This window comes from Podarcis melisellensis (assembly GCF_964234715.1).
Source record: "Podarcis melisellensis genome assembly, chromosome: 12".
Lineage (NCBI taxonomy): Eukaryota > Metazoa > Chordata > Lepidosauria > Squamata > Lacertidae > Podarcis > Podarcis melisellensis.
This window is the reverse complement of record NC_138544.1, coordinates 20,417,118-20,444,022: the sequence shown is the minus strand read 5'-3', so window position 1 is coordinate 20,444,022 and position 26,905 is coordinate 20,417,118. Positions and strand designations below refer to the sequence as shown.

General features: G+C 40.6%; 1 protein-coding gene and 1 pseudogene across 3 annotated transcripts in view; one reads left to right on the top strand and one right to left on the bottom strand.

Annotated features, from left to right (window-relative positions):
* Positions 1-25,861, bottom strand: part of ZNF385D (zinc finger protein 385D) — a 549,735-nt gene extending 523,874 nt beyond the window's left edge. Inside the window, exons 1-2 of one of the 2 annotated variants that reach the window (XM_081883280.1) lie at positions 25,726-25,861; positions 17,040-17,177 (exon numbers count right to left, since the gene is read on the bottom strand). The gene's annotated coding sequence lies outside the window, so the exon portion shown is untranslated. The remainder of the gene's footprint in view (positions 1-17,039; positions 17,178-25,725) is intronic. The other variant, XM_081883288.1, reaches the window with a different exon arrangement.
* On the top strand, positions 7,233-7,595 carry LOC309380845 (cytochrome c oxidase subunit 5B, mitochondrial pseudogene; annotated as a pseudogene). Its single transcript has one exon. The product of its transcript is annotated as a cytochrome c oxidase subunit 5B, mitochondrial pseudogene (transcript).
* Positions 25,862-26,905: the final 1,044 nt, after the last annotated feature.

Genomic DNA, 26,905 nt, shown 5'->3' with positions numbered 1-26,905 from the left:
CTCGGTCCCTGCTCCTGCTAGCCTAGCAGTTCGAAAGCACGTCAAGTGCAAGTAGATAAATAGGTATCGCTCCGGCGGGAAGGTAAACGGCGTTTCCGTGCGCTGCTCTGGTTTGCCAGAAGTGGCTTAGTCATGATGGCCACATGACCCGGAAGCATGACCCGGACCCACTCTCTTGGTGCGCCCCCCCCCCCATTGAAGGGGGGAAAACTGGATGTACATTTCCAAAATGTAAGATATGTTAGGAGAGATATCGATCTTGCCTTATCGATAGAGCCGCAACGTCAGACAGCTTTACGATCCGCATCAAGGTAAATGGTGGTCCGCATCAAGGTAAATGGTGTTTCCGTGAGCTGCTCTGGTTTGCCAGAAGCGGCTTAGTCATGGTGGGCATGACCTGGAAGCTGTATGCCGGCTCCCTCGGCCAATAAAACGAGATGAGCGTCGCAACCCCAGAGTCGGCCATGACTGGACCTAATGGTCAGGGGTCCCTTTACCTTTTACCTTTATAAAAATGTATACCTCACATTTCCAATACAAATGTATTATACGAGGCAGCTTTCAGCAGTTAAACCCCTGGTCTAAAAATATAGCAGCTATCAGCAAAATAAAAACCACAGTTTCACTAGTTGAGAACCACGCATTGCAGCACAATTTGACCTGTTGTCTCTCAGGGTCCTTTCCAACTCTACAATTCTATGATTCTGTTACAGTATTCTATGATCACCATCACAAACATGGGTGTTGGGGGAGGGAGCCTTGCCCTTCGCCCAGAATGCTAAACGTATTTATTCATTTTAGTGTACACAGACACCCACACATCCAGCTAGTCAAGAAGAGGCTTAGAGTGAACTCAGAGAGATTTAAAGGGATCCTATTGAGAGTAGATGCCAGACTTATGGACTTCCGGAGGCGGCGCGAACGGTAATGGCTGCCCGCTCCTGACAGGGAGAGGGAAGCTCCGCTGAAACGGGTCGCTCGCTGCGGCGAAGCGGGGACCCATCAAGGAAAACCACAGGCGGCAGAAGCCTGTGGTCCTGAGACCCGGCGGGCGCCAGAAGCAGCCCCCAAAACGCTGAAGGGACCCCGTAAGGGGCTCCGGATCGCAGAGGGGGTAGCGGCGCTGTGGGTCGTTTCGCGATCAGCGGAGTGAAGCCGCGTTGCTGTTGCCGGTGAGCGCCGACCTTTCTTCTTGAAACCGCTAAATCTGGAAAGCAACAACCCGTGAGTAATTCGGATCCTACAAATTTTAAGGCTTTTAAGACTGTAAATTTGGCTGAAAGCGGAGTGACGATAAACAGGAAGTCCGTCTTCCGCTGACACTGAACTTGAAAGTAAAGAGCAGGAGGAGTGGAGACAAAGAGTAACGTTTTAACTAACTGACCTGGCTCCTATTTAAACTGTCTTATTGGGCGGATTAAGGACTTTAAGTGGCTGATTTTTTGGACTTATACTGAGACAAGGATACCTTTCTTCTGCTGAGATATTGGATTACAAATTAAAGTAAGAACCCCAGGTGCTGGAGCTGCTAGAGCAACTGAGCAGTCAGTCTGCAAACTTGGTTACTTTGAATCTGAACTTTGAAATATTCTGAGTTTGAACTTGCAACTTTGAAATACTTGCTGTCTAAGCACTATTGGAAACATTGTTTTGTTCTAAGTATCAACTCTGCTAAAATTTATATTTGTGGAGGTCTTTGGACACTGAATTAGATTTACTAATTTGAATTGGACTTGCCTTCCTCTCTAAAGACATTTTAAGCTCCCCCTAGAGGATTTTGGACCTACAGCAGTGACATTGTTTTACTTTCTCTTTCCCGGCCTCCTGTTTGACTGTTACCATCTGGGCCGTTGCTTTCTCATGGGAACATTTCAGTTTGACCTTGGTCTTTAGATAACTTTGGAATGAGTGGAACAAGAAAAAGGGGAAGAACCAGACAAACAACTTTAACTTTATCTGCAGCCTCACAGCGTAGATCATCTGTGCCTGCTTTGCCTTCTACTCTGCCTCCTGAGATAGAAGCGGCTTCCCTGCTACGGTCAGGGGAGGGAGAAACTGAGGAATTACAACTGGAAGATATGGCCTCAGGAGCAAGTGGCTCTATTTTGGAGAAAATTTTTGAAAAATTGGAGGCTTTGGACAGAAAGGTTGACCAGCAAACAGCTAAAATTGATCAAAATACAGAAAGTCTGAACAGATTAACTGGACAAGTGGCACAGAATGTTCAATCTATCGGAGAATTGAAGGAGGCTGTAGGTGAGAATCGAAAATTGGCTGAGGATACTAGCCAAAGACTGGGACAGCTTGAAAAAGAAGTAAGACCACTCAGCAAACAAGTAGAAGAACATCAGATCTACTTCTCTATGACAGAACTTCGGAACAGGGAAGCCAACTTAAGGATACGCTCAATACCAGAAGTGGAAGAAGGCAACTTAACTGAGTTCCTAACTAAAGAATTCTCCAAGTTCTGGAACCTAGAAGAAAAAGATTTTAAAATAGTATCTGCTTTCAGACTTGGAAGACTTATAAGGAAAGAGAAGCCCAGAGATTGTTTGATAATATTGAGATCAAAGGAGGAAAGGGACAAGATTTTGGGCCTGCACTACGGAAAGTCACTGGACATTTTGGACAAAAGAATTGAAATTTACAAGGATATTCCTAAACAACTGTTGGATCTCAGATCTGATTATTCGGAACTAGCAAAATTGTTAAGGAGCAACTCAATTATCTTCAGGTGGGAGTTCCCCCAAGGATTATCGTTTACTTTTAGAGGGAGGAAGATCAAAATTAGAACGCCGGAGGACAGAGACAAGTTTTTGGCGGCACACGGAGAAGACCTTCACAAAGGACTCGGATTACCTCCAGGGCCTGAACCTTCAGGGGAACCTGCACCCTCGGATCCTCAAGAACCGGAGAATAAGGTACCTCCACAGCAAGAATAAACAGATTTATTCAGGATGTCTCTGCAACTTTTGAGTTGGAACATAAATGGCTGCAACATTCCAGAAAAAAGGAGAAAAAATTTTCACATATTAAATAAGGAACATTTGGACATTATCTGTTTACAAGAAACACATGTGATTAGGCTCCACAGAAAAGTGTTAATAAATAAAAGACTTGGTCAGGAATTTATATCTTCGGACACAGTAAAAAAGAGAGGTGTGGTGATCTATGCAAAAGAGAGCCTTTCACCTAAATTTCTGTTTAAAGACGAACTTGGAAGAATTTTGGCAATAGAAATACAATACCAAGGAGAAAAAATCTTGATATTAGGAATTTATGCTCCAAATGAAGGGAAATCGGAATTCTACAAGAAATTGCACGAGACTATGCTGGATTATCTGGACTACAACAACATCATCATGATGGGAGATATGAACGGAGTTGTATCAACCAACATGGATAAGTCACAGAACCAAAATATTACCAAAGATGGGAGACTACCAAAGACCTTCTTTGAAATGACAGACAATATGGATTGGATTGATATTTGGAGAGTGAGAAACCCCTTGGGAAGGGAAGGAACATTTTTCTCTGAAGCCCAACTGACTTGGACAAGAATCGACCAAATATGGATAACTAGAGGTCTGGCACCCAAGATTAGAAAAGTGGAAATCTGCCCAAAGACATGCTCCGACCATAACGCACTGAGAATGGACATGACATTGATCCCAACCGGTTCCTTCAGATGGAAGATGAATGATGGCCTGCTTAGAGATCAGGAGATTACTGAGAAGGCCCAAAAAGCTTTAAAGGACTACTTTGAGATCAACATGAACACTACAGTGGAAAAAAGAACTATCTGGGACGCAAGCAAGGCCGTGATGAGGGGGTTCCTGATACAACAGAACACTGTAAAGAAAAGGAAACAAAATGAAAGGAAAGATAAAATTCTGGAAAAAATTAAGGAGTTAGAGAAGAAGCTAAGATCTAACCCGAAGTCTCAGCCGATTCTGAGAGAAATTAAACTTTACCAAGCACAATATTCTAAACTGATAAACCAGGAAATAGAATGGAAAATTAAATTAATGAAACAAAAAACTTTTGAATCGGCTAATAAATGTGGAAAACTGCTAGCCTGGCAGTTGAAGAAGAGACAAAAGTTAAATACAGTGACAAATTTAGAGATTGAAGGAAGATGTATCCAGAACCCCGGAGAGATTAGAAAGTGTTTCCAGAGATATTTCAAAAAATTATATACTCAAGGGCCACAAGACGAAACTGAGATTAAACAATTTTTGGAGACAAATGGACTAGCAAAGTTGTCAGAAGAAAACAGAACAATCTTGAACAGCAAAATAACACGACAAGAGATTGAGCAGGCCATCCAGAACATGAAACTGGGCAAATCTCCAGGACCAGACGGGCTGACCTCCAAGTATTATAAGACACTGAAAGATTATCTGATACAACCACTGATGGAGGTCAGCAATGAAATTATGGAGGGGAAGAAGGCGCCAGAATCGTGGAAGGAAGCTTTCATCACATTGATACCAAAATCGGAAACTGAAAAGACACAACTTAAGAACTACCGTCCCATCTCCCTTTTAAATGTGGATTACAAAATATTTGCAGATGTTTTGGCAAGTAGATTTAAGAGGGTTTTAAACAAAGTAATTCACAAAGACCAGGCAGGCTTTCTCCCAGGTAGACATATGTCTGCTAATACAAGGAACATTATAGATATATTGGAACTTTTACAAACAGACATAAACACTAAAGCAGTTTTAATTTTTATAGATGCGGAGAAGGCCTTTGACAACATATCCTGGAAGCTCATGAAGGGAAATTTAAAAGAAATGGGAGTGGGCCGGGGGTTTGAGAATGGGATTGATGCAATATATTCAGAACAAAAGGCTAAATTGATAGTTAACCATGTGGTTACAGAAGAGTTTAAAATTGAAAAAGGAACACGACAAGGCTGCCCGATCTCCCCGTTATTATTTATTTCGGTCCTGGAAGTGCTCCTGAACATGATTAGAGGGGACCGGTTGGTGGAAGGGATACAGGTCGGAGCGAAACAATATAAACTTAAAGCGTTTGCAGATGACTTAGTTTTGACATTACAGGAGCCAGAATCTAGTACGAAAAGAGTATTACAACTGATTCAAGACTTTGGTCGGTTGGCGGGATTTAAACTAAATAAACAAAAAACTAAGGTGTTGGGAAAAAACTTGACAGAGATTGAGTCGGAACGGTTTCAGAGAGAGACAGAATTAACTGTGGTGAAGAAAGTGAAATACCTAGGGGTAAATATAACAGCAAAAAATCTGAGTCTGTTTAAAGATAACTATGAAAAATGTTGGTCTGAAATTAAGAAAGACTTGGATAGTTGGTCAAAACTAAAACTTTCATTGTTAGGCCGAATAGCTGCCATCAAGATGAATGTATTGCCAAAAATGTTGTTCTTGTTTCAGACTTTGCAGATTGTTGACAAAACGGAGAGCTTCCGGAAGTGGCAGAAAGATATCTCTAAATTTGTCTGGCAGGGCAAAAAGCCCAGAATTAAGTTTAAGATATTAACGGACGCGAAAGAAAGAGGGGGCTTTGCCCTGCCAGACTTAAAGTTGTATTATGAAGCCGCAGCTTTTTGCTGGCTAAAAGATTGGCTACTTCTTGAGGACACGGATGTGCTGGATTTGGAAGGTTTTAACAATGCATTTGGATGGCATGCATACTTATGGTATGATAAGGTTAAGATTAATAAGGCCTTTAAGAACCATATTGTCAGAAAAGCATTATTTAATGTCTGGACAAAATACAAAGACTTATTGGAGAACAAAACACCGAGGTGGTTGTCACCCTTGGAGGCTAAGGCCCGAAAAAGACCTAATATGGAGGCCAACTGGCCAAAATATTAGGAAATTTTAGAAAGAGACGGAGACAATTGGAAATTGCAGAGTTTAGAGAAAATGAAAGATAAAGTGCGAGACTGGTTACATTATGCTCAGATCAAAGAAGTGTTTAAGAATGATAAAAAGCTAGGATTCCAGGTGGAGAAATCGAAATTGGAAACAGAATTATTAGAACCTAAGACCAAGGTACTTTCAAAAATGTATAACTTGCTGCTGAAATGGAACACACAAGACGAAATGGTTAAATCAGCTATGATAAAGTGGGCTCAGGATATTGGGCATAACATAATGTTTGAGGACTGGGAAAGGTTGTGGACCACTGGGTTGAACTTCACTGCATGTAATGCTCTGAAGGAAAATGTAATGAAAATGATATATAGATGGTACATGACCCCAGTGAAATTGGCTAAAATATACCATTCGTCTGATAATAAATGTTGGAAATGTAAGGAAAATGAAGGAACATTCTTTCACCTCTGGTGGACCTGTCCTAGAGTGAAGGCCTTCTCGGAAATGATTTATAATGAGCTAAAAAAGGTGTTTAAGTATACCTTTACTAAGAAACCAGAGGCCTTCCTTCTGGGCATTGTCGGCCAGAACGTGTTTAAGAAGGACAGAACATTTTTTATGTATGCTACAACGGCGGCAAGGATACTCATTGCTAAGAATTGGAAAACTCAAGATCTACCCACACTGGAAGAATGGCAGATGCAGCTGATGGACTATATGCAACTAGCCGAGATGACTGGCAGAATCCGCGACCTGGGAGAGGAGAGGGTTGAAGAAGACTGGAAGAAATTCAAGATTTATCTACAAAAGTACTGTAATTTGGCTGAATGCTAACAAAGATGCCAGAGTAGAAATAACTGTCTACCATCAAATTATATTTTATATTAGAGTTTAACCTAAATTATTGGATTTAAGATTTTAAACAAAACGATAATTTGCTTGGAAAAAAATTCTTTTTAATGATGCAAGTGGAAGCTGGAGGCGTGAGGGAGTCCAAAGTAGAATGAAAAGATGTTATAAAATTTATTTTGTTTGTTAAATATGCATTTGTATGAAAAAATCTTAATAAAAAATTATATATAAAAAAAGAGAGTAGATGCCAGACTTATGAATCTGCATTTTCCTGGGCCAGCAAGCAGTTTAGATTAATGCTACTTGCTTCGATCAATAATGCTGCTTTGCCAAATATTACAAGATTCAGAAACCCTAGAAATAGGATGGTGTTATAAATAAAGGAGTTCTGATGTTTTTCTGTGAGGGGCTAAAAGAAGTTGAGGATCATTTTGACCAACACTCTTGAAGACTCCCTTTCTTGTTTAAAGAATGATCCACGGAGGGTTGCCATGGTGTCAAGGTTACTGCGGGTGTATGAGGCCCTGCGAGGGCCAGAGTTCCCTGGGCCGGGGGCCGCTGCACCTGACGGGGGTCGCCCGCTCCATGGGGGCCGGAGGTATCCCCAGTGATGAAGAACAGGCTACAGGAATGGAGAGGAAAACCATGAAAGCTTTAGAGAAGGGGCTGGATCCTTACAACATGCTACCACCCAAACAATATGCTGGTACAAAGGAAGACCCTAACATAGTCCCTTCAATTACAGAAAAGAGGCTTGTGGGCTGCATCTGTGAAGAGGACAACAGCACTGTGATCTGGTTCTGGATGCACAAGGGAAATCCCCAGCGCTGCCCCTCCTGTGGAGCCCATTACAAGTTGGTTGGCTACCAGTTGCTCTGATTTGGCTTCAAAGCTTTGCTGAGCTCTCCGTTTATGATTTTTGGATACAGGGCTGATCTACGTAGCTGTTTACGTCATGATGTATCATATTCCTTGAAACCTAATAAAGTCTTTGACTCATAAAAAAAAAAAAGATCCACTTTGTATTATGTTTTTCTTTATGTTATGAATCCACAAACCACTGCCCCCCTCTCCCCAGGCAAATTCCATCCCCCTTCCCCTGGTGAACACTCACCAATGTCCTGCCAGTCCCTGAAACAAGGTGACGAAACCTTGGAGCCATCTGAGAAGATACCATCTTCATGATACCATTGGTGGTTCCAGTCAAAGAGTAGAGTCCATAGGTCAACTGTACACCTGATAAGCAACTTATCCCAGTCGGCTGATTCACAGATTTACATTTTAAAACAGAGAAGTCCATCAATAAAAGTTTTTCTTGACCTTCAATGATGATCATGCTACTTTACTGTAGTGATGTTGACTGGCTTAAACAAAAGCAGCACATCCTTAACTAAAATAAACAGCAAATTGTGGATCAAGTCTTACTTAAGGAGTAGGTACTGTATAAACATAATTTCTCCTTTCAACAAGAAAACTAATTACTCCTATGCTAAAGGAAGAGCTATTGATCTGGATTGTAGAAGTTGGTATAATATAGTAAAGAAAAGACCCTTTGTAGCATCTGACTAAGAAAACTACACAAATTAATGTTGTGTTCCCCCTAAAACAAACAATTATCCAGTGGGATATGACATCAGCTGGCTGTAAACACTTCAACAGCATTTTGAAAATATGCTAATAATTTATCATAACATGATACAGTGATGATTACAGTAAGCAACCTGAAACAGCTATCATAGTGTGTGTCATTACAGATGCTGCTGTCTATTTTTAGTTCAAGTGTCCAACCTTGAGAAAATCCATTCAAACAGTGTACTATACCAAGGCACAATTCCTGCCTAATGACTTTGCATCTTTGTTAAGAGGAAAAGAGTAGCAACAGTGTTATCTGAACAATCCAGAGAGGAAGTGCAAACAACTTCAACATTACTTCAAGCATCAGAAGTGCATTTGACAAACAAGTGTCAACAGGTTTTACCAACAATAATATTCATAACATACACACTACATTTTTACAGTTAAAATGAAAAAAATATATAAAGCACAGGTCCTGACAACAAAGCACACTGCTAACTCAAATAAAATAGTACATGATGCAGCAGAAACAGTGGTATTTCATGGGTTAGAAATTGTACCTGCAGATCTCCCTATTTTAGATCTACACCAGAGATGGGAATCCCTTGCAGATGACTACAGTGCCTGGAGATAGAAAGTCATCTATAGCAGTGACCAGAGGAGGAATGACCGCTGGGAGGAGCACTGAGAGAAAAAATGCCATGGTGCATCTACAGCAGCACAGTTGGCTGCCTTTGTTGGCTTCAGCTGCCACAAAACATGTCTCTCCCCTATTGGTCTCTATAGCCACAGCCGATGCTGCAACCTTCCAACAGTTTGACTCCATCCCCAAAGGGATCCTCCTTTGTTTCCCGAGACAGATGGATGCCAACTCAGGAGTGGGAAACCTATGGCCCTCCAGATCTGCTGGACCACATCTCCCATCATTCCTGACCATTGGCCCCAGTGGCGTAGCGTGGGGGGTGCAGGGGGGGCCGGCCGCACCGGGCGCAACATCTGGGGGTTAGGGTTAGGGGGCACAAATCCACGGGTTAGGGGGCGCAAATCCATGGGTTAGGGGGTGCAAATTGCTTGCCTTGCCCCGGGTGCTGACAACCCACGCTACGCCACTGATTGGCCCTGATGAGACTTGGAGGTCTGCAAGATATGGAAGGTTGCAGCTTCCCAACCAGTGATCTCTACAGTATTGTTGAAAGGGAAAACTCTGAAAGGGAAAAGGAGGACATTGTTGATTTAGGAAACCACAGGTTGCCTCATTACATTGTGGGGAATTATGGGCTAATTCAGTATGAACTAATGGTATCTGCTATCTCAATCAATGTCAGCAATACCCCTTCTTTAGGATTCTCGTCAAAGGAGCAAATGGGAGTTTCCCCTCCCTCCCACCATGCTAATACCAGCTGCAGGGCCCTCAATCAAGAATGGGATCACAGCAGGGGTCAAAGATGTGGACTCTCCCACCCTCCAGGACATGGTCACGATCCAACTTAGTACCTCCTTCACACCCTCATCATTTGTGGATGAAAATCTTCCACTCAAGGGTAAACAGACGAAGAATGGAATATGCAGTTTGACCCTGAATGAAACAGAACTGCAATAGGAAATCTCATTCTTTAATGGGTGACATTCATATAAAATATGCCTTTCCCGTGTCATTTCTGAACACAACATTGTTTCCTCTTGTCCCATGGTGTGAACCTAATGAGGAGACTGAACATTTTATTAGCTGGAAGTGGCTCATCACCTAGATAACAGCCATTAGTGAGAAACGAAGGGAGAGGGATTTTGAATTCTTTTGTCCAACAGGCAAAATTCCTGATTGCATATAATATTTACAGCTGAACAATGATCCAATACCCTTAAGTTGCTAGACAGCAGTTATTGGCATAAGGAATTAAAAAGCTGTCAAGCAGACAATAATTCATTGCCTAAAGATGAGTACGAAGCCTTTAGATTATGCCGTCTTGACAACTGTCATGAGATGCTAGCAAGAGGGCATCAAACTGTACTTCTTTAATTAACCCAAGTGGCAATAAACTGCTGCTCATCATTCAGGCACTGAAATAATATACTGCACAGGAATTGTGCTGTAGCAAAACAAAATGTTCCAAGGTTGCCAATGTTTGGATCCTTGAAAAGCAGTAAGCCTGCGTTAAAAATTAAGTTCTGTGCTTCAAACAAAAGCAGGGCTGGAAGGAAACTGCAGTAGTATTCGTAATGTATTACATTTTATTAAATAACTGGTTTATTATAGAACTAAGTTTTCTGGTTGCTGGCTCTTTGTTATGCATGAATATTGTGTGGTCCATTATTATGTTTATGTGCATTGTAGTAAACAATTTTTTCACCTTTCTCCAGCCCAGGCTGTAGTTGCCCGTTTTACTTCAGGGATTATTATGATTGGAGATGAGAAATATTTAACAAGGAGGGCTGGGTAATAAAGTGCTGAGAATGATATGTCCCAGTGGTGCTTTCAAGCAAATCTTGCTTTCCATGCTCAGGTTAAATGAAATGTTTCCATATATCTATTTAGTTCAAATAATGCTAATCTACCCTTCTCAACACATGGCGTTTGGAGGTGGGGACAGTAGGCACAATCCAGCTCCCCCTCTGATTTGATATGTAGTTTGAAAGTCTGCTTTTAAAAATGCCCCTTCCTGGTGAAATGTGGACCTTTGGGGTATAACAGCCTTGATCTTTTATTTTTTACTAAAAACCAGTTTTACTTCCCTTGTTACGTTTTATGTATTATGTCTATACCATCAGTTTTTTTATTAAAAAAAATCATCCTTGATCTTAGAGATATCCTTTGAGACAGCGAAACCATGATCAACCAGTTTATTGTAGAACAATGCCAAAAACCCATGTAGCTGAATTTGTAGATGCCACAATTAATCTGTAGGAAAAAAGGGTTTTATTTCTATAAATACAAGCTGGTTTTCATTTTGTCCCTATGCACTTTTAGCTTACTTAAAATTCCAGGAACAACCTATTTAATTAATTTGATCTTGGAACTTTACAAATTTCTGTAATAGTATGTATGTTGTTGATAAACTATTTTGATTGGAGGGGGAGAATTTAAAGTTTTCTGTGAACTGATCAGAATTCCATTCAGTATACTCATGTCAGCAGCTCAAAGATGAAAACTGAGTAGCATTATTGCCAGTCGCTTTTCATTATCACATCTTATCTAGAATGTGATCCTAAATAGATCCAGTAAGTTACAGATGACTACCATACATATAAGTACTATATGTATACTTTCCTTTAGCTATGACACATGTTTGCCATCTACATGCAATTAATTCTTAGGCTCTCTTATACAAATATTATGAATGCCTACTGTCATGCTTCAGAGTAGCTGGTTGATATTAGGCACTACTTTTACTGATATTAACCCTTTTATTTATTTAAGGGTGTTGAGCCCTCTAAACAAGAACAAATTGAAGAATATGTCTGTTTCTATCTAGAAATGCAACACACAGGAAAGATGTGTGTAACTTGCCACTTTATTTTGTTATGTTTACTGGTTTAAGAGTTTTGTATACAGCCCTTGACATCAATACCGGTATATCCTAGGGTGGTTCACAATAAGAAGTAACAATAAGAACAATTACGTTGTGAAAATGCTATCTAAAAACACAGCCAAAATGCAGCATTCTGTACTAGCTGCAAATTCCGAGCCAACATCAAGTGCATTACACGAGTCCAGTCAAGAGGTTACCAAGGCATGCAACACTATGACTATGCTATTGCTGTTATGGGAATTGGTTTTGTGTGTGTATATTAATGACTGATAGGGTTTTTGTATGTTTTTAAATGGTATAATGTAGCCATGTTATGTTTTTAGCTATGTTTTATGTGTCTAGAACCTTTATGATCCAACAGTAAATCATATTCTAGTGACTTCAGCCCATACTAGATTCTGCTGGTGACATGTTTTTTACAGACACTTACATTTTCAACATAGTTCTAGATCTTATCAGATTGCCACCTTCCAGATTTCATATTGATGTTAAATCAAATGCTGATAATGTGCCCTGCAGATGACATTTCGAGTCAACATTAACTTAAAACCTTGAAAGTCAAAATACCATATGTTTTCAACACTTCCTTTCAGGGGAAATGTCATAGGTAATCAGCTTTTCATTCATTATAGCATTAAGACCAGGCCAAGAAGTCATGTTGCAGATTTCCAGGTGCAGTGATTAATTAAATCAGTCCTGACCTCTCCGTGTTGCTGTACAAACTTGTCAAGTGACTTACAACCACCAAGAATCTAGACTGCCACATGTTACAACTGTTCCCCACCCAACACACTTGTGCTCTTTCCACATACGGCCTTAATTTAGAATCTTCCAAGTACAACATGGTTCTCTGCACCCAGGAATGGCTCTTCACTATAGAACAAAGTCTATGCATCCAGCTGTGACACTCTACCAGCTTAGCTTATTGCATTTACTGAAGAGAGAGAGAGAATAAACACATGCATGAATGAGTCACCAGTCTTAGGCCTGCAATTTGGAATTCAGAGTTGGGTTTCAAAGGTGGTATTCTATTCTTTTGGACAGTTTTCAGAGACATCATGTGTGACGTTGCAAAAACATTGATGGGATTCACTAGGAAGACAAGGATGTTACATAAATTACCCTAAAGTTCACATTAGTTAGTAGCATTTCATCAGTAATATCAGGTTTAAGTCCATATGATGAACTCCAATATTTCTACACAGCTCAACAGCACAACTAGAGTGTCTGATATTTTATTCCTTACATATAACCTTGAATAGATAGCTATCCACTGTATTGTTTTGGAATATGCATCTTCAAGTTAAACCTTTCTTTACAATGGCTTGGTTGGTCTAACACGGCCAGGCAAGGAAAGTTCAGAGTCAGAAGTAAAGTCTACAATGGTAATCTGGTTGATCAAAGTGACATCATCTTCCCCTTTATGGTTTTTGCATTTCCTTGGACTCACAAAACAGACTACTGAGATGGGACCTATTTTGTCATTGGGACAAACAAGGCAGTCAGCTATCACTGTTCTCAGATTCCCATCAGTAAGTAAGGTGTCAAGTCTTTATTTCCCTGCATTCAAATGATCTCTCTTAAAGTATCTCTTCTGCAAGGAGCTTTGCATATGCTGAAGCATATGTATGTATGTTACATACGCATGTTATATATTATGTAACTACCCAGTCTGACTCCATTGTTTTTATTTGTAAGCTTGTGTGTTGAGAGAGTTGCCTTCCTATTTCCACCTAATAATTTTTTAATATATCTTGACATTTGGCTTCAGTGGTTTTAAAAGGCAATTATCTGGAATCCCACACTAAAACCTACCCTTGTGTGCAAAGACAGCACAGCTAAGCTACTTTTAAAAATTCTAATCATAGCTCACAAGGTTCTGTAAGGATTGGGGCTTGGAAAACATAAATCCAAAGCTTCCCTCTTTCTAAGTCTGGGCTGGTGGAAAAGGCCTAGGAGAGTAAGGTTCATAAACTCACTCACCCAGCTAAGCAGTCCAGGGAACAGCAAGATGACCATCCCACCTGGTAACAATTGCAATGTGGGGGGGGGGGGAGAGAAAGACTCTTATACAAAAAAGGAGTTGACCAGTAAGTGAAAGCCCTCCTCCACAGATCAGTCCATGTAGGAAAAGAAGTCTCCCATCACATATTTGTTCTTGTAAAGACAGCCAGCTCACTTTCTTTCTGGCCCAGATATGCAAGCAAGCAGCAGCAATAAGAGAACATATCCAATGTAAGTGTTATGTGCCACCCCAGTGGCCCCAAACGCAATGCAATCTATTTTGATAAGGCCTGTTTTTGTTATAGTAGAATGCAACCTGACAAGTATTGCAGTATTTGATTATTATTTTTAAGAAAACCTTGTTTATCATCCCACTCTTATCACTGATGGCACCATTTTTCACATGATGTTGCACCCAAAGGAATGGCATTGTCATATGCAAACTGCTGGCAGGCAGAACAGATCATTACATAGCAATAGGTCTAGTGCTTAGAAGTCAACAGGATGACATAATTTTATGTTGGAACACTGGGAAGTAATGGAACAGGATGCAAAATATCTGATATATTTTGAGCATTGAGCACCAGATAGTTACAGTGACAATTGCAAAGGGGAGCAAAGTACAGTGGTACCTCGGTTTTCGAACATCTCCGTTGATGAACATTTCAATTTTCGAATGCCATAAACCCAGAAATAAATGCTTCGGTTTTCAAACACGCCTAGGAAGTCAAACATGCCATGCACCTTCTGCTGAGTGCAAGATCCTGAGGCCTAGCTGTCACCTATTGAGTTTTCGGTTTTGAAACGTTTCAGAACTCAAATGGTCTTCTGGAACAGATTACATTCGAAAACCAAGGTACCACTGTATTTGATGAACTTCCACAAATTGTCCCTGATGTTTAAGGCACTGCACGTATGTGTATTTAGGTTCAAGGATGGCATTATGATGTATTCTGAAGTCAAGTAAAAGTTGCTAGTTAGAACCTTACTCCCATAAAACATGACCCCCTGCTGGTGATGGCTTTGTGGACCTCTCTCAGTCCTGCTTGAATCTTAATCAAACATTTCAGAAGTTGCTCATGGCCTCCTGCCAACACAGTGAGGAACTGAGGATGGGAAAAGTTCCAAATGTCTGGAGATTCACTTCAGCAAGGCAGGCAGAAATGAAACTTTCCCAGACCCTTGCGCAGACACCACTCTGGCTGAAGCTTACTAAACCAATGAAATATGTTTGAAGCAGTACAAGTAAACCTAATCATTTCACTGCTGTGGTACTTTAGGGTTTATAAAGCTCCTGTCAATTTTCTAGTCTTGGTACAAGAACTATGAAATGCAGGCCCTGTCTGCCAGATTATAAACAAATAGACACAATGACCCAGTCTAAGGGAAGTGATGGCTAAGTAAAATCTTGGCGGCTTCACTCTTAAGGCCCTGCTACAACTCTGCTATACAGAGCTAAACCATGGTCTGTCTTAGTGTTAAGTCCAAACCTGAGCTCTTTGTCTGGGGGAAACAAACCACCCAATAATAAATATTGGCTACAGCTCGTGGTTTGTCAGGAGTGAGACAAACTATGAGCCCAGATTTGGATATGAGGTTAAGGTGAATCATGGCTTGGCTTTGGGTAGCATCATAGCAGCAGAAAGACAAAAGGAGGAGTAACACAGTCATGACTTTTACATGCAAACTAGGTAAAGGTAAAGGGACCCCTGACCATTAGGTCCAGTCGTGACCGACTCTGGGGTTGCAGCGCTCATCTCGCTTTATTGGCCAAGGGAGTCGGCGTTTGTCTGCAGCTTCCGGGTCATGTGGCCAGCATGACTAAGCCGCTTCTGGTGAACCAGAGCAGCGCACGGAAACGCCGTTTACCTTCCTGCCGGAGGGGTACCTATTTATCTACTTGCACTTTGATGTGCTTTCAAACTGCTAGGTTGGCAGGAGCAGGGACCGAGCAACGGGAGCTCACTCCATGGCGAGGATTCGAATTGCCAACCTTCTGATCGGCAAGTCCTAGGCTCTGTGGTTTAACCCACAGCGCGACCCGCGTCCCCTTCATGCAAACTAGAGGAGTATAAAAATAAAGGTGTAGCAGTAAATAAACCAGCTACACTTGCAAGTCAGTCCTCTGCATATCTAATCAGAAATAATTTTTCTTGAATTCCCAGTGAAGTATGTATAGGATTTCAGTCCCAAATACCAATTTTAAAATGAAGTTTACATAACGACTATGATTACTATACAACTCTCAAATCAGAGGTTTTGTGTATAGTAGACTTTACAGTCAAAGTATTCTGCCTTTATTAGTTAGTTCCTTATATTCAGTAAATCCTTCCCAATAATTTGAGAGGTTTTAATTAATTCAACATACTCCTTCTCTTTTTCTGGATTTATCAGTTATTTTACAGGGTTGTGGGGGATGTAGATAGGTATAGATATAGAGTAAACCATATTACTATATGTGAACTGAATGAAACTGTGATTCCAAAGCACAAAGGATAGGAAAACAAGTAATCTAAAGGTGTTTGCATTAAATCTTCTTATTGCTTTAATCATGTATTTTATGAAAGGAATAAATACTCACTAAGGACTTTTTACAAGCCAGAACTGAGAGTCTGGAGAATTAAAACATCAGAGATAGAATTAGATTGCAGTAAAATTGCAACATAAAAACAGGAAGCACAGATAAAATCAAGTAAGCTATTACTTTACCCTAGAATTGCAACATAAAACCGGTAGTCAGATGTATTCACACCACTGAAGGGAATCAGAGCTCAGTTTAAAAGTAACAGGGCACAATTTAGGAAGAGATATTCCAAATGTTTCTAATATTGATTTAGCAATAGTGGACATACTATAAAAGAGATCCAATAGTCAAAGTCCAGGTAAGAAGAGTTGGTGTATGCATGCCATATTTCAAACTTAGCAGTTCTCAGAACCAAAGTTTGAAACTATATTTTGATTATTGACAGTGGATATCAAGAATACTCAGCCCCAACATCCCGACTTGACACCAAAAAGCACAATGTTATTATTACTGTTACTAGTAGTTGCATTTGTTAGCAGCTTTGGACAAAAGAAAGGTCTCAAAGTGACATAACTTAAAATGTAAACAGATAAAAATCAATTTAGAAGCCAAGGTAAAGTTTAGACCAAAATTCCTTAAACTGCACATCCAAAATGCCACAACAATAAGAGCAGCAATCAAAATTGTGCTTACCGGTGTTGGGAGTGCAGCCAGAGAGATCTTCTGATGCTCTGCTGAATCAGGTGCCAATCCACCAATCACAGCTGAGGCCAGTGGTTTTTCTTCACAACATGTTTGGAGAAAATCTCCCTGTCCTTCTGAGAAATCCAACTGTCAGGAAAAAAGAAAGCCAAAACACTTTAGTGCATTGATAACAAACTAAGGCCAGGGGGCCAGATTTGGCCCAATCACCTTCTAAATCCGACCTGTAGACGGTCCAGGAATCAGCATGTTTTTACATGACTAGAAAGTGCCCTTTTATTTAAAATGCATCTCTGGGTTATTTGTGGGGCATAGGAATCTGTTTATTATTATTTTTCAAAATATAGTCCGGGCACCCAAAAGGTCTGAGGGACAGTGGACTGGTCCCCTGCTGAAAAAGTTTGCTGACCCCTGATTTAGAGTATGGGTAGGCAAACTAAGGCCCGGGGGCTGGATCCGGCCCAATCGCCTTCTAAATCTGGCCCACGGATGGTCCAGGAATCAGCGTGTTTTTACATGAGTAGAATGTATCCTTTTATTTAAAATGAATCTCTGGGTTATTTGTGGGGCATAGGAATTTGTTCATTACCCCCCCCCCCAAAAAAAAAATATAGTCCAGTTCCCCACAAGGTCTGGGGGACAGTGGAAAGGCTCCCTGCTGAAATAGTTTGCTGACCCCTGCTTTAGAGCACATGATCAAATCATAACTTTTAATTCAAAATGTACAAAGTTCTCTTCTTTATTCCAGACGCATATAAAGTTAGAATTGTGGCATTCCAACCCTCCACTGGTTGCTGAAAACTTCCTGCTCTGGTTTATTAATTCCCAACTCCCTATCCCCCATCTTCTTCCTCAGAACACTAACCAATCCTCCATTCTCTGCATTTTAAACAAAGCTCTCTTATCCACTTGTTAAAGTTTTCCTATATGCCTGTAATCACAAGCAGCTCCAGCCCACACCAGATGAGCACACATACAAAACTGTGACATCCTATACAGGTTGCAGAAATCAGCCTGAGGTCTTGCATGTCTAACTTTGCTTTGCGCAAGGCCTCACAAAATATCTCTTTCTCTCTCTTTTGGCTTAGTGATTGATGGGTTCCACCCAGTTGTCTTAATCATGACATAATCCTTGTAAATATATAAGTACATCAATCAACGGAGCAGTGGTAAATTTTGAAGTGCAGGAGTTTATTAAGACAGCCTCCTTAGCTATGCACCTAAAGAAAGTCCAAAAAATGCAGGCAGTTGTGTTGGCCATAATGCAACACATACACACACACACACACACACACACACACACACCCATTGACTGAAATCCATTTTAGAGTTTTCTGGAAGTAAACTCCATTGAACTAGTAGTGCTTGCTTCTGACTACATAGCGTTAACGCAGCAAGCTTTAACAAAATACGTACCTTCAGCTAGCTGAAATTCATCCTTTAGCTTTTGATGAGAAATGCAAGCGATATTGCAAAGAAGTGCTACCGTTTAAAAGTACAAGCCGCATAAGAGAAAAGGAATATAGTATCTATCCTCTGCTTGATTGTGTTCCTCATCCTATGACTCACTCCTCTATGCTAATCTGTCACAAACTAACCTGAATGCCTCATTATCACCTCATTCCCTTGCCAGAGCAAGAAGATCTGTCAAGTACCCTCAAGCAGATTACAGCATCAGCTCCTGCTTTGAAAAAGCCCCAGATGGGCACTCTCCTGTGTCTCCCCTCACTACACATTACCAACATCCACGCAGATCATAGCCACTTAACCTACACATAGCCATAACATCAAAGGAAGATCTGATTTTGCTTTCTTTTGTTTGCTTATCACATTAAAATCAACATTAAAATTTCCCATAGCACAATTATGTTTCGGTACAGCACACTCCTAAGCATATTTATTCAGAGGTAAATGCATAGTATTCAGAAGAAACTGGACGTGACATTAATTGCATGATTATTATTAACATGCATGGCTTTTGTTATGTAAATAACAACCACAGGGAAGCCTGAGCAGTCCTGGCCAAAGGGGGGATGGTGAGAGGGAGTTTAACTCTTTCTCCCCCTAACACAATCTTGAAAGATGTTATTTGCATTTCAAGGAAAATCTCCACTACTGGGACTATGGTGAGGAAAGAACCCACCCTACCCCAGTCCTACGGGTGCTATTTACATACAAAAGCCACACATGTTAATTGCATTCACACAATTAACATCATGTAGAGTTGGGCTGTCAATGGGGCTTGTTCACAAGTAAGAGTGCATCAAACTGCAGCTCAAGCAGAAATCTGGTAGGACTCTGGGCACTAAGCATGCCACTCTTCAAAAGCTGTTGGGAAAACCAGAAACCACATTCTCCCTCTTTACAAAGGGTAGCAGAAGAAGGGGTCAAAAGGAATGGCCTGCTATCCATGAAATTCTTAAAAAGCCACTCTGCTGCAGCCACTCTCGTGAGTCATGGACCACAGAAAAAGAATCTCTTTTCAGCAGTAGAATCACATCATTTTGCTTTTTCCAGCTTGAACTGAATACATAGTTTTAAAAGAAAAATCACAAATGAAGGAAGGATGTCAAATTGGATAAAATGATCCAGATCTGGATATACTTTTCCAATGAAACATTTCAATCTATTCACCTAGCACAAAGATATCTTCTATATTTTCAGCACTGATGTATATCTATGTTATTAAGGGATACCATTTCAGGTTTCAAAGGGGTGTGAAGACATTGCAGAGTGAAGGCAACACTCAAAGTGTGTTCTTGGATATACTATACAATAAGATGAAAAATAAAAATTATTAAAAATTCAGCACATGTACTGTTTTGTTTTGTTTTACTCTTCATTGCTTGACAATAAGCTGCAGCTAAATAGTTGGTCTTAAGGGACCGACAAATGTGTCCTGAAATGTAGATTCCATCCTCCATTCTATGTTGTCTTTCACTTTTTATGCATAAGCCAGGAGCAGAACGCACAGTGCAAATAATTACTCAAAAGAGGCTTGCTTATTATGTGGCTGGCTTCCACCGATCCACCACCATCCACAACTCAGCTACATTATTGTAAAACCTACACCTTTAAGAACTTTCCAGAATGTTCCGAAACAGGCTTGCCTCCATGAAAATCCTTACACATTGTCCCCCATTTCAGGTGTTGACAAATGCTTTAGTTCCCACATAAAACCTCAAACGTTTTTCCAAAATAATAAATTTATATATAGTGTGTGAACATGTGAGAACATTCATAGAGTAGCCCTGTTTGCAAGAGTCGAAATGTATATTTGCAGGGAGTCTGGAGAAGCGGGCTATGAGCTGCTTTTGCATTCCTCAGGTTGTGATTGGTCCAAGCATCCATTGTACTTGAGATTCATGTGTGCCAGCTGTCAGTGAGCTTGCCAGGAGATATTATAGCAGCCAGAAGCAAAGCCCAATTTGGCACTGCACAGCTCATATGGTTTTTTTTCCCCAGCCAACACTGGAGACATAAGGAGAAACTATAAGTAACTATGAAGGTGTAATATTACAGTTTTCCAAATTTGTAAGGTTCAACATCCCAGGACAAACAAACAAACAAACATTTGCTGAAGGATTGCATACTGGAATAGGCATACATTCATAGCAGTGTATAACACATGTGGAACCCAATTCAATTTGGTTATTCCTTGGCCTTTTTAAAACGCAGCACTGAACACTACAGCTTTATGCATGCTCACCATCGAGATGAGTGTCAATTACTGTATATACATAGTCCTTAAAGGATTTATCATACTGCATACTTCCTTCTATTTGACACTGCCACACATCTTGTTTTATTTTGTGTATATCTCTTTACTCATTTGAATTCTGCCACTTTGGTTAAGGTACTTTTTATGAGTAATTCATGCTTCATAGCATTGCATTTACATTATTTTTTACCTTCTGTGACAAGGTTTTTATACACAGAAACCAAGCTCTGGCAAGAATGGCCTGTCAAGAATACTAACAGCTTGATAGCTAAATCTTTCTCTCGGGAAAATGATTCATTCAGACAATATAGTCAGGCCCCTTTGGAGAAATATGGAGCAAATGGCAAGCCAGTTTAGTCTACAACCAAGAAAAATTCTGAGCTGATGGCAGTTGTCACCCAGAAGAGACCGTGATACTACTTATAAAATAAACACACCCTCACAAAGGCATCAAATGTAACCTTTTCCACTATTGTTCCAAATACCAGCATAGGTTCATGTCTCTGATTGCTTGCAGACAGATATTTGACAAATAATTATATGTATCTTTATAAGTGTGTACATTATATTTATTTATTCTAGTACTTTTAGGTAGCCGTTTAGGACAAAGCACTCCCAAGGTGGCTTGTGTAAAACATAAGAACACAACAACAACATATGTGTGATACATCTATTTTGCGATCTCTTTACATCCTTCAAAAAACTACACACCTTTAAAACAACTGTATCATCCAAGAAGAGTAACAGCAACAATAGCAACACACCATTAAAATCAGTTTAAGCACATAAAACATTTTTAGCATAGCTTTAAGAGAAAGCAACAAAAACCTGTTGAAATACCTGTATTGTTTCTGAGCCATCTTCAAAAATGGCCTCATAAAACCTGAATGTCCAGCAGCTAGCCTGGATGTCAGATGTTCATGAGTAACCAAGACTAGATCTGCTCTCGCTAGGCATGTCATAGCTGGCATACCAACCAAAGCTAGGGGGAATGACCAAGCCCTTCAGGGGAAGTGCAACCCTATCCAAGACCAGTTGCAAACCTCCATCCAGATTAGTCAGGTTTCCCGCCCACTACATCTCTATCTTGTCTCAATTAAGCCTCAGCTTGTTCGCCCTCATCCATCCCCAAACCGCCTCCAGATAGCAGTTCAAGAGTTCAACAGACTCCCAGGAATGAGTGGGTGAAAACAAGAGGTAGAGATATGAGTCACCCACATATTGATGACGCTGCAGCCCAAAGACAGGATTATATATTTTGTATATATACAACACAGATGTTTAAACTGGTTCTATAACTGCAGATAAATTGTAAGAGACAAAACTCTCAGCAAAACCCACAGTAGCTACAGTCTCCCTGGTCGAAAATGTTCTAATTCAAAGTGAGAATATTTCTACACTGCAAGAGAAATTCATATCCAGCTTTCCTGGCCTCCAGTTGAACCCCGTGAATCAGATGATGGAACAAAACATGCCACAGCATATAGGAGCGGGGAGTGTTTCTTTGAACTCTTCCTTTGCATTGTTTACCAACCTAAACCAAAGTCTTCAGGACCTAATTATTCCAAAGGGATATTTACTTGTTTTTCAGCAGCAAAAGCTTCAGAAGAAAAGAGGCTGCTGTTTCTCTACCCTCTTCCCACCAGAAAAAAGAAAAGTGAGAGTCTCACAGAGGTGAAAAAACTCACTGAACGCGGACAGCTGTAACAAAAATTTACTTGGCTCTGAGATATTTTCAATCAAGGTTCTTTATTGAGGAACTCTGAAGGGACTTGCAACAAAGGACTGATGCTCATACCTCAAGAGGTATTCTGTTGAGAAAGCGGTATATAGATTTTGCTTATATAAATAAATAAGCAATGCCCTTTTTCAAATGAGCAACATTATGTAGAATTCTTAATATTGCCATAATAAAGATTAGACTAGATTGTTGTCCTCTTTGGTTTATATTAAAATTGCACTGAGAGGTGTACTAATTTAATAGTCTGGATAGATAACTTAAAAAAAAAATGTGCTAAGGGTATGTGCTGCAGAATAAGGGCCAGAGCTTATGTGGTATGTAATAAACATCATCACAGTATAATTGATTTAAGCAACCCAGGGACTTTGAGAAGAAAAATAAGATTATCTTTTAAATTATAAATAGTCCACTAATTACTTCTGGCTTTAGATTATCTTTATACAAATCTCATAAAGAGACTGTGATATTTCCCTCGTCTGCAAGAAATCAAAGTGGCCCATGCAACAATTTGCAAGGAAATTATATACTTAAGGTAGAACCAGCCGTCCTACCCAAAGGGATCTGTTAATAATTATGCAAATTCTCTCACCTCAGTATGCACATATTTGCGTAAAATATGTCTTGCTGCTATGCATATGATAACGTTTAATGCAGAACAGTTTAAGCAATATAATAAAATGGTAAAGCTTAATGATTCTGAACGTATAACTCAATGACCAAATATAATGGCTTGTATCAATGCAATAGTAAATTCCTATACCCTCTAAAGAGCTGTCAGCTTAATTTGTTTATTTCACACAGTTGATAACTTGCTTGCAATCCTGGCTAACTAGATTTCAAATGGATAGCTGCCTACAGCAATTATTTTAATAAAAGCTGAACATCTTGAGGCAGGGGAAACAATTAAGAGGGTGCTTGTTGGCTTCCCTGTATTTCAATCACTCTAAATTCCTCACTTTGTCCCACAAAAACACGCTCTTCTTCAGTAATTTTGCCCTGCTTGTGATGATGGACAACAACTAAACCAGAGCATGAAACTGTTGTTTTAATAAAGGCATTCAGGAATGTCTTCTCTTTCCCCAGTTCCACAGCATTTAGGCACGTGCCAGACCATTAGCGCACTTAGCTCAGTGTCGTCTACCCTGATTGGCAATGCCTCTCAAAGATTTCACACAGGAGTCTTCCCCAACTCTGCCCAGAGATGTCAGAGGTTGAATCTGGGACCCTGCACTTGCAATGGATGTGCTCTATCACCGAGCCCATCCCTTCCTCTTCTGTATGCTGTTGCAAGGAACATAGCAGTCAAAATGACAGAGAAGTGCAAAAGAAGAATGAGTGAAAATGCAAGGGGTATACAGTAAAATGTACGCAGGATTAGCAGAGTGCCACCTGGAATAGAACCAGGTATTCTCACTGCTCCTTGCAGTTGCCCTATGTGGAGAGCCACTAGATCTGTGGTTAGTGCAGTATTCTCAGGATCCAAACTGAGCTGACCTTTGGACTTTCCTGGACAAGGTTTCCTGGGCTGAGCAACGCCAAGCAATACATTCCAGCTTGATCCAGCCAAAGCGAAAATGTGCTTTGGATTTCAATGAGTACGGTATGGACCATTCTTCAACTCTCGCCTATTGAAATCAGTTAAAAGGGCTTAACTTAGTCTGAATTGTAAATTTAGTATTGTCCTGCACATATAGTGTTATCTTGGGGAACACAACCAAGTTATCTCAGTGACAAGGAGGACTGCATAAAGGGAAGCGGGTGTTTGCTTGGGGTGTCATACGCACAAGCACAACTTGCAATTAGACCCTTGTAGGTGATGCCTACAGAACAGTGAGGCTTTTTCCTCAATAACCGGTGCCGGGGAGTGGGGAATGACAGGGGGTGTTAAGAGGACAGGCCTAGATACACTACGTGGCCAGCCCTTCATCCCGTAAGCTAGGATGAAATAAGTGTTGCAAGTGTTGCAGTAAGATTCAACTGCCGGTCTACTTGGCTTCTGCACATGTGCACCATCTGGTCCATTGTCTCCGGCAGCCAAGCTTGTGTTGGGCCAGCTCTGACAGCCCCATTGCAAAGCTGCTGAAAGTGGGTTGACCAGGGTGGTGGTCAATGTGGACTGAACTACAAGGGTTGGTTGTGGTGAAACACAACTCCCAAGCCCAGCTCAGCTAGCAATAAATTCAGCCCACATTTTCACCTCACCAGCTTGAACTGTGAACAAGCCCTCAACCACCATTTTACTTAGACAGCAGGAAACAGCGCTCCCCAGGAGTCATCAGTTCAGCTTCAAACTCCAAAGCAAAAATGTGGCTAGTAAGCACTCGCTGTGGTTTCATGCAGCATTGTACTGAAGAGCCTTAAATCTGTCTCGTATGCAGCTTTTGGACTTTAGAGCAGATCTAAAGCAGCTAGATTCAGGAAGACCTGGCAACATAACAACCTGCAAAACCTTGTACATTTTAGGGTTAAAAAACTGAACCAATTTCTGTAGGATCTCTTTTCAGTAAATTATTCAGCACCATTTAAAACTGCTCAACTGCCAGATTGTACAATCCCCAATGTAACTTTTTGTTAGAAAACAAATGTTTAAAGACAAGCTTGGCTGCAGAAAGTGCTAATGAACTTGCATCTGGTTGGGAGAGGCGTAGCAGCAGGAGCAGAGGGCAGAGGAGATAACGAAACCCTTAACAAGGGAGGCATCAAGTCATAAAAACAGCAACACTTCTAAATGACTTCTTTGTTAGCCACAGTGCTGCAGCCCCATCATCTGCGTAGCTAGAGCAAAATGTTGCTGAGAAGGTTGTAATCAGGCTGTTACAGACTGTTTTCACAGCTCTTCATAGGACTAAAACAGCAACTGGAGAATCAGACTCTGGCATCAGATCTTAGTCTAAAAATTTACAAACACCCGATGCAACTATGATGTGAAATAACAAGTACCTGCATGTGTGAGGATGAAGAAACAATTTATGGATAACATCCCTGCCACTGTCCTAGGTTCTGATACTTTCACACTGTTCTACCCTATGTATTCTCATTAGCCATCCCATTCCCCAGACAGCGGTATGGGGTGGGGGAGAGAGGCTTGAAGCTTATGCTGCCCCCTCACCCCACAAACAGATTTCCTCATTATTTCCAGAGGGACAGCTATCTTTGTCTCTTGCAGCAAAAGCGGAAGAGACTTGTGGCATCTTAAAGAGGAGCAAATTGATTACCACATACATTTTTCTGGATCGCTTTATCAGATGCATGGTTCTGTCCTCAGTTGCAGGTATTTGTAAATGTGGTGTGTGTGCATATCTATATGTAGGGGAGGAGGTTGTAAGCAGAGAGGTCAGAAGGAGATGAAAGCTGGAAAAATAAGGACAGTGATAATTACCATACCTTAGTAACAGTAGCTATTTACAAAAAGAACAACCACAAAAAAACATTTTACTATAGAGACATCCTGGAATTGTAAGCCAATTGACACATGTAGTGTGATAAAAATCCATTGTGGAGATTCAATCTGCAGCTGATGGTGCTGAACCTCTTGATGTATTGTAATTCAGCAGCCTCCCTGCTGCTGTCTCCCTTTGAAGATCTTTTGTTCAAAGAGGGCCATCTTAAGATTAGTTACAGAGTGTGTGCTGGCAGGCTGAAATGTTTCCCCACTGGCTTTCCATTTCTGAAGACACATTTGTTGCCTCCTCCTTCTGGATATCTGCATTTTACAAAAACAGGCCAAAGGGCATTGTTGGCAAATAATTGTTTACACTTCATCCTTAGATGCTGTGGAGGAGATTATCAGGTCCTGTAATAGTGCTGTCAGGGCAGCTTTCTGGGCAGAGCTGGCATCTGGGTCCATAACTCTCTTGAGTGTCATGTTGTCGCTGGTAAATAGCAGGTTTAGGTTAAGAGGCTGTTTGCTGGTAAGTTTTACCCTGTTTGGATTTTTAATTGGATTTTTAAAATGGTTTGTGCTGTGTATTTTCCACCTTGGATAAAGGGCAGGTAAGAAAAATTATGAATGAATGAATGAATGAATGAATGAATGAATGCAGGTCTGGCATCCAAGGCCTGTTAAAAGGAAATGTCATTGTGCAGGACGGACTGTAAATCATTGATGGTACAGCTGAGTGGTCTTAACCGTTGACTGTAAATTACAAGTGGTGGTCATTTTCTCTTCTAGGTCTGTTCTGTAGAAGATTGTTCCTGGGTACCAATCTGACCTTGCTGGCCTGTTTTTTCACTTTGTTTGGTGGGCACTGTAGATTTCATCACAGGTAATCTATAACACAGTTGTCACAATCTAATGATAAGGAGTTCACATGAAGCATGTATACCGACAGTTAGAACCATAAAATGTGTACAGTCTTTTGTTTACTGTGTACCATACTGTTAAAATTCTTTCTG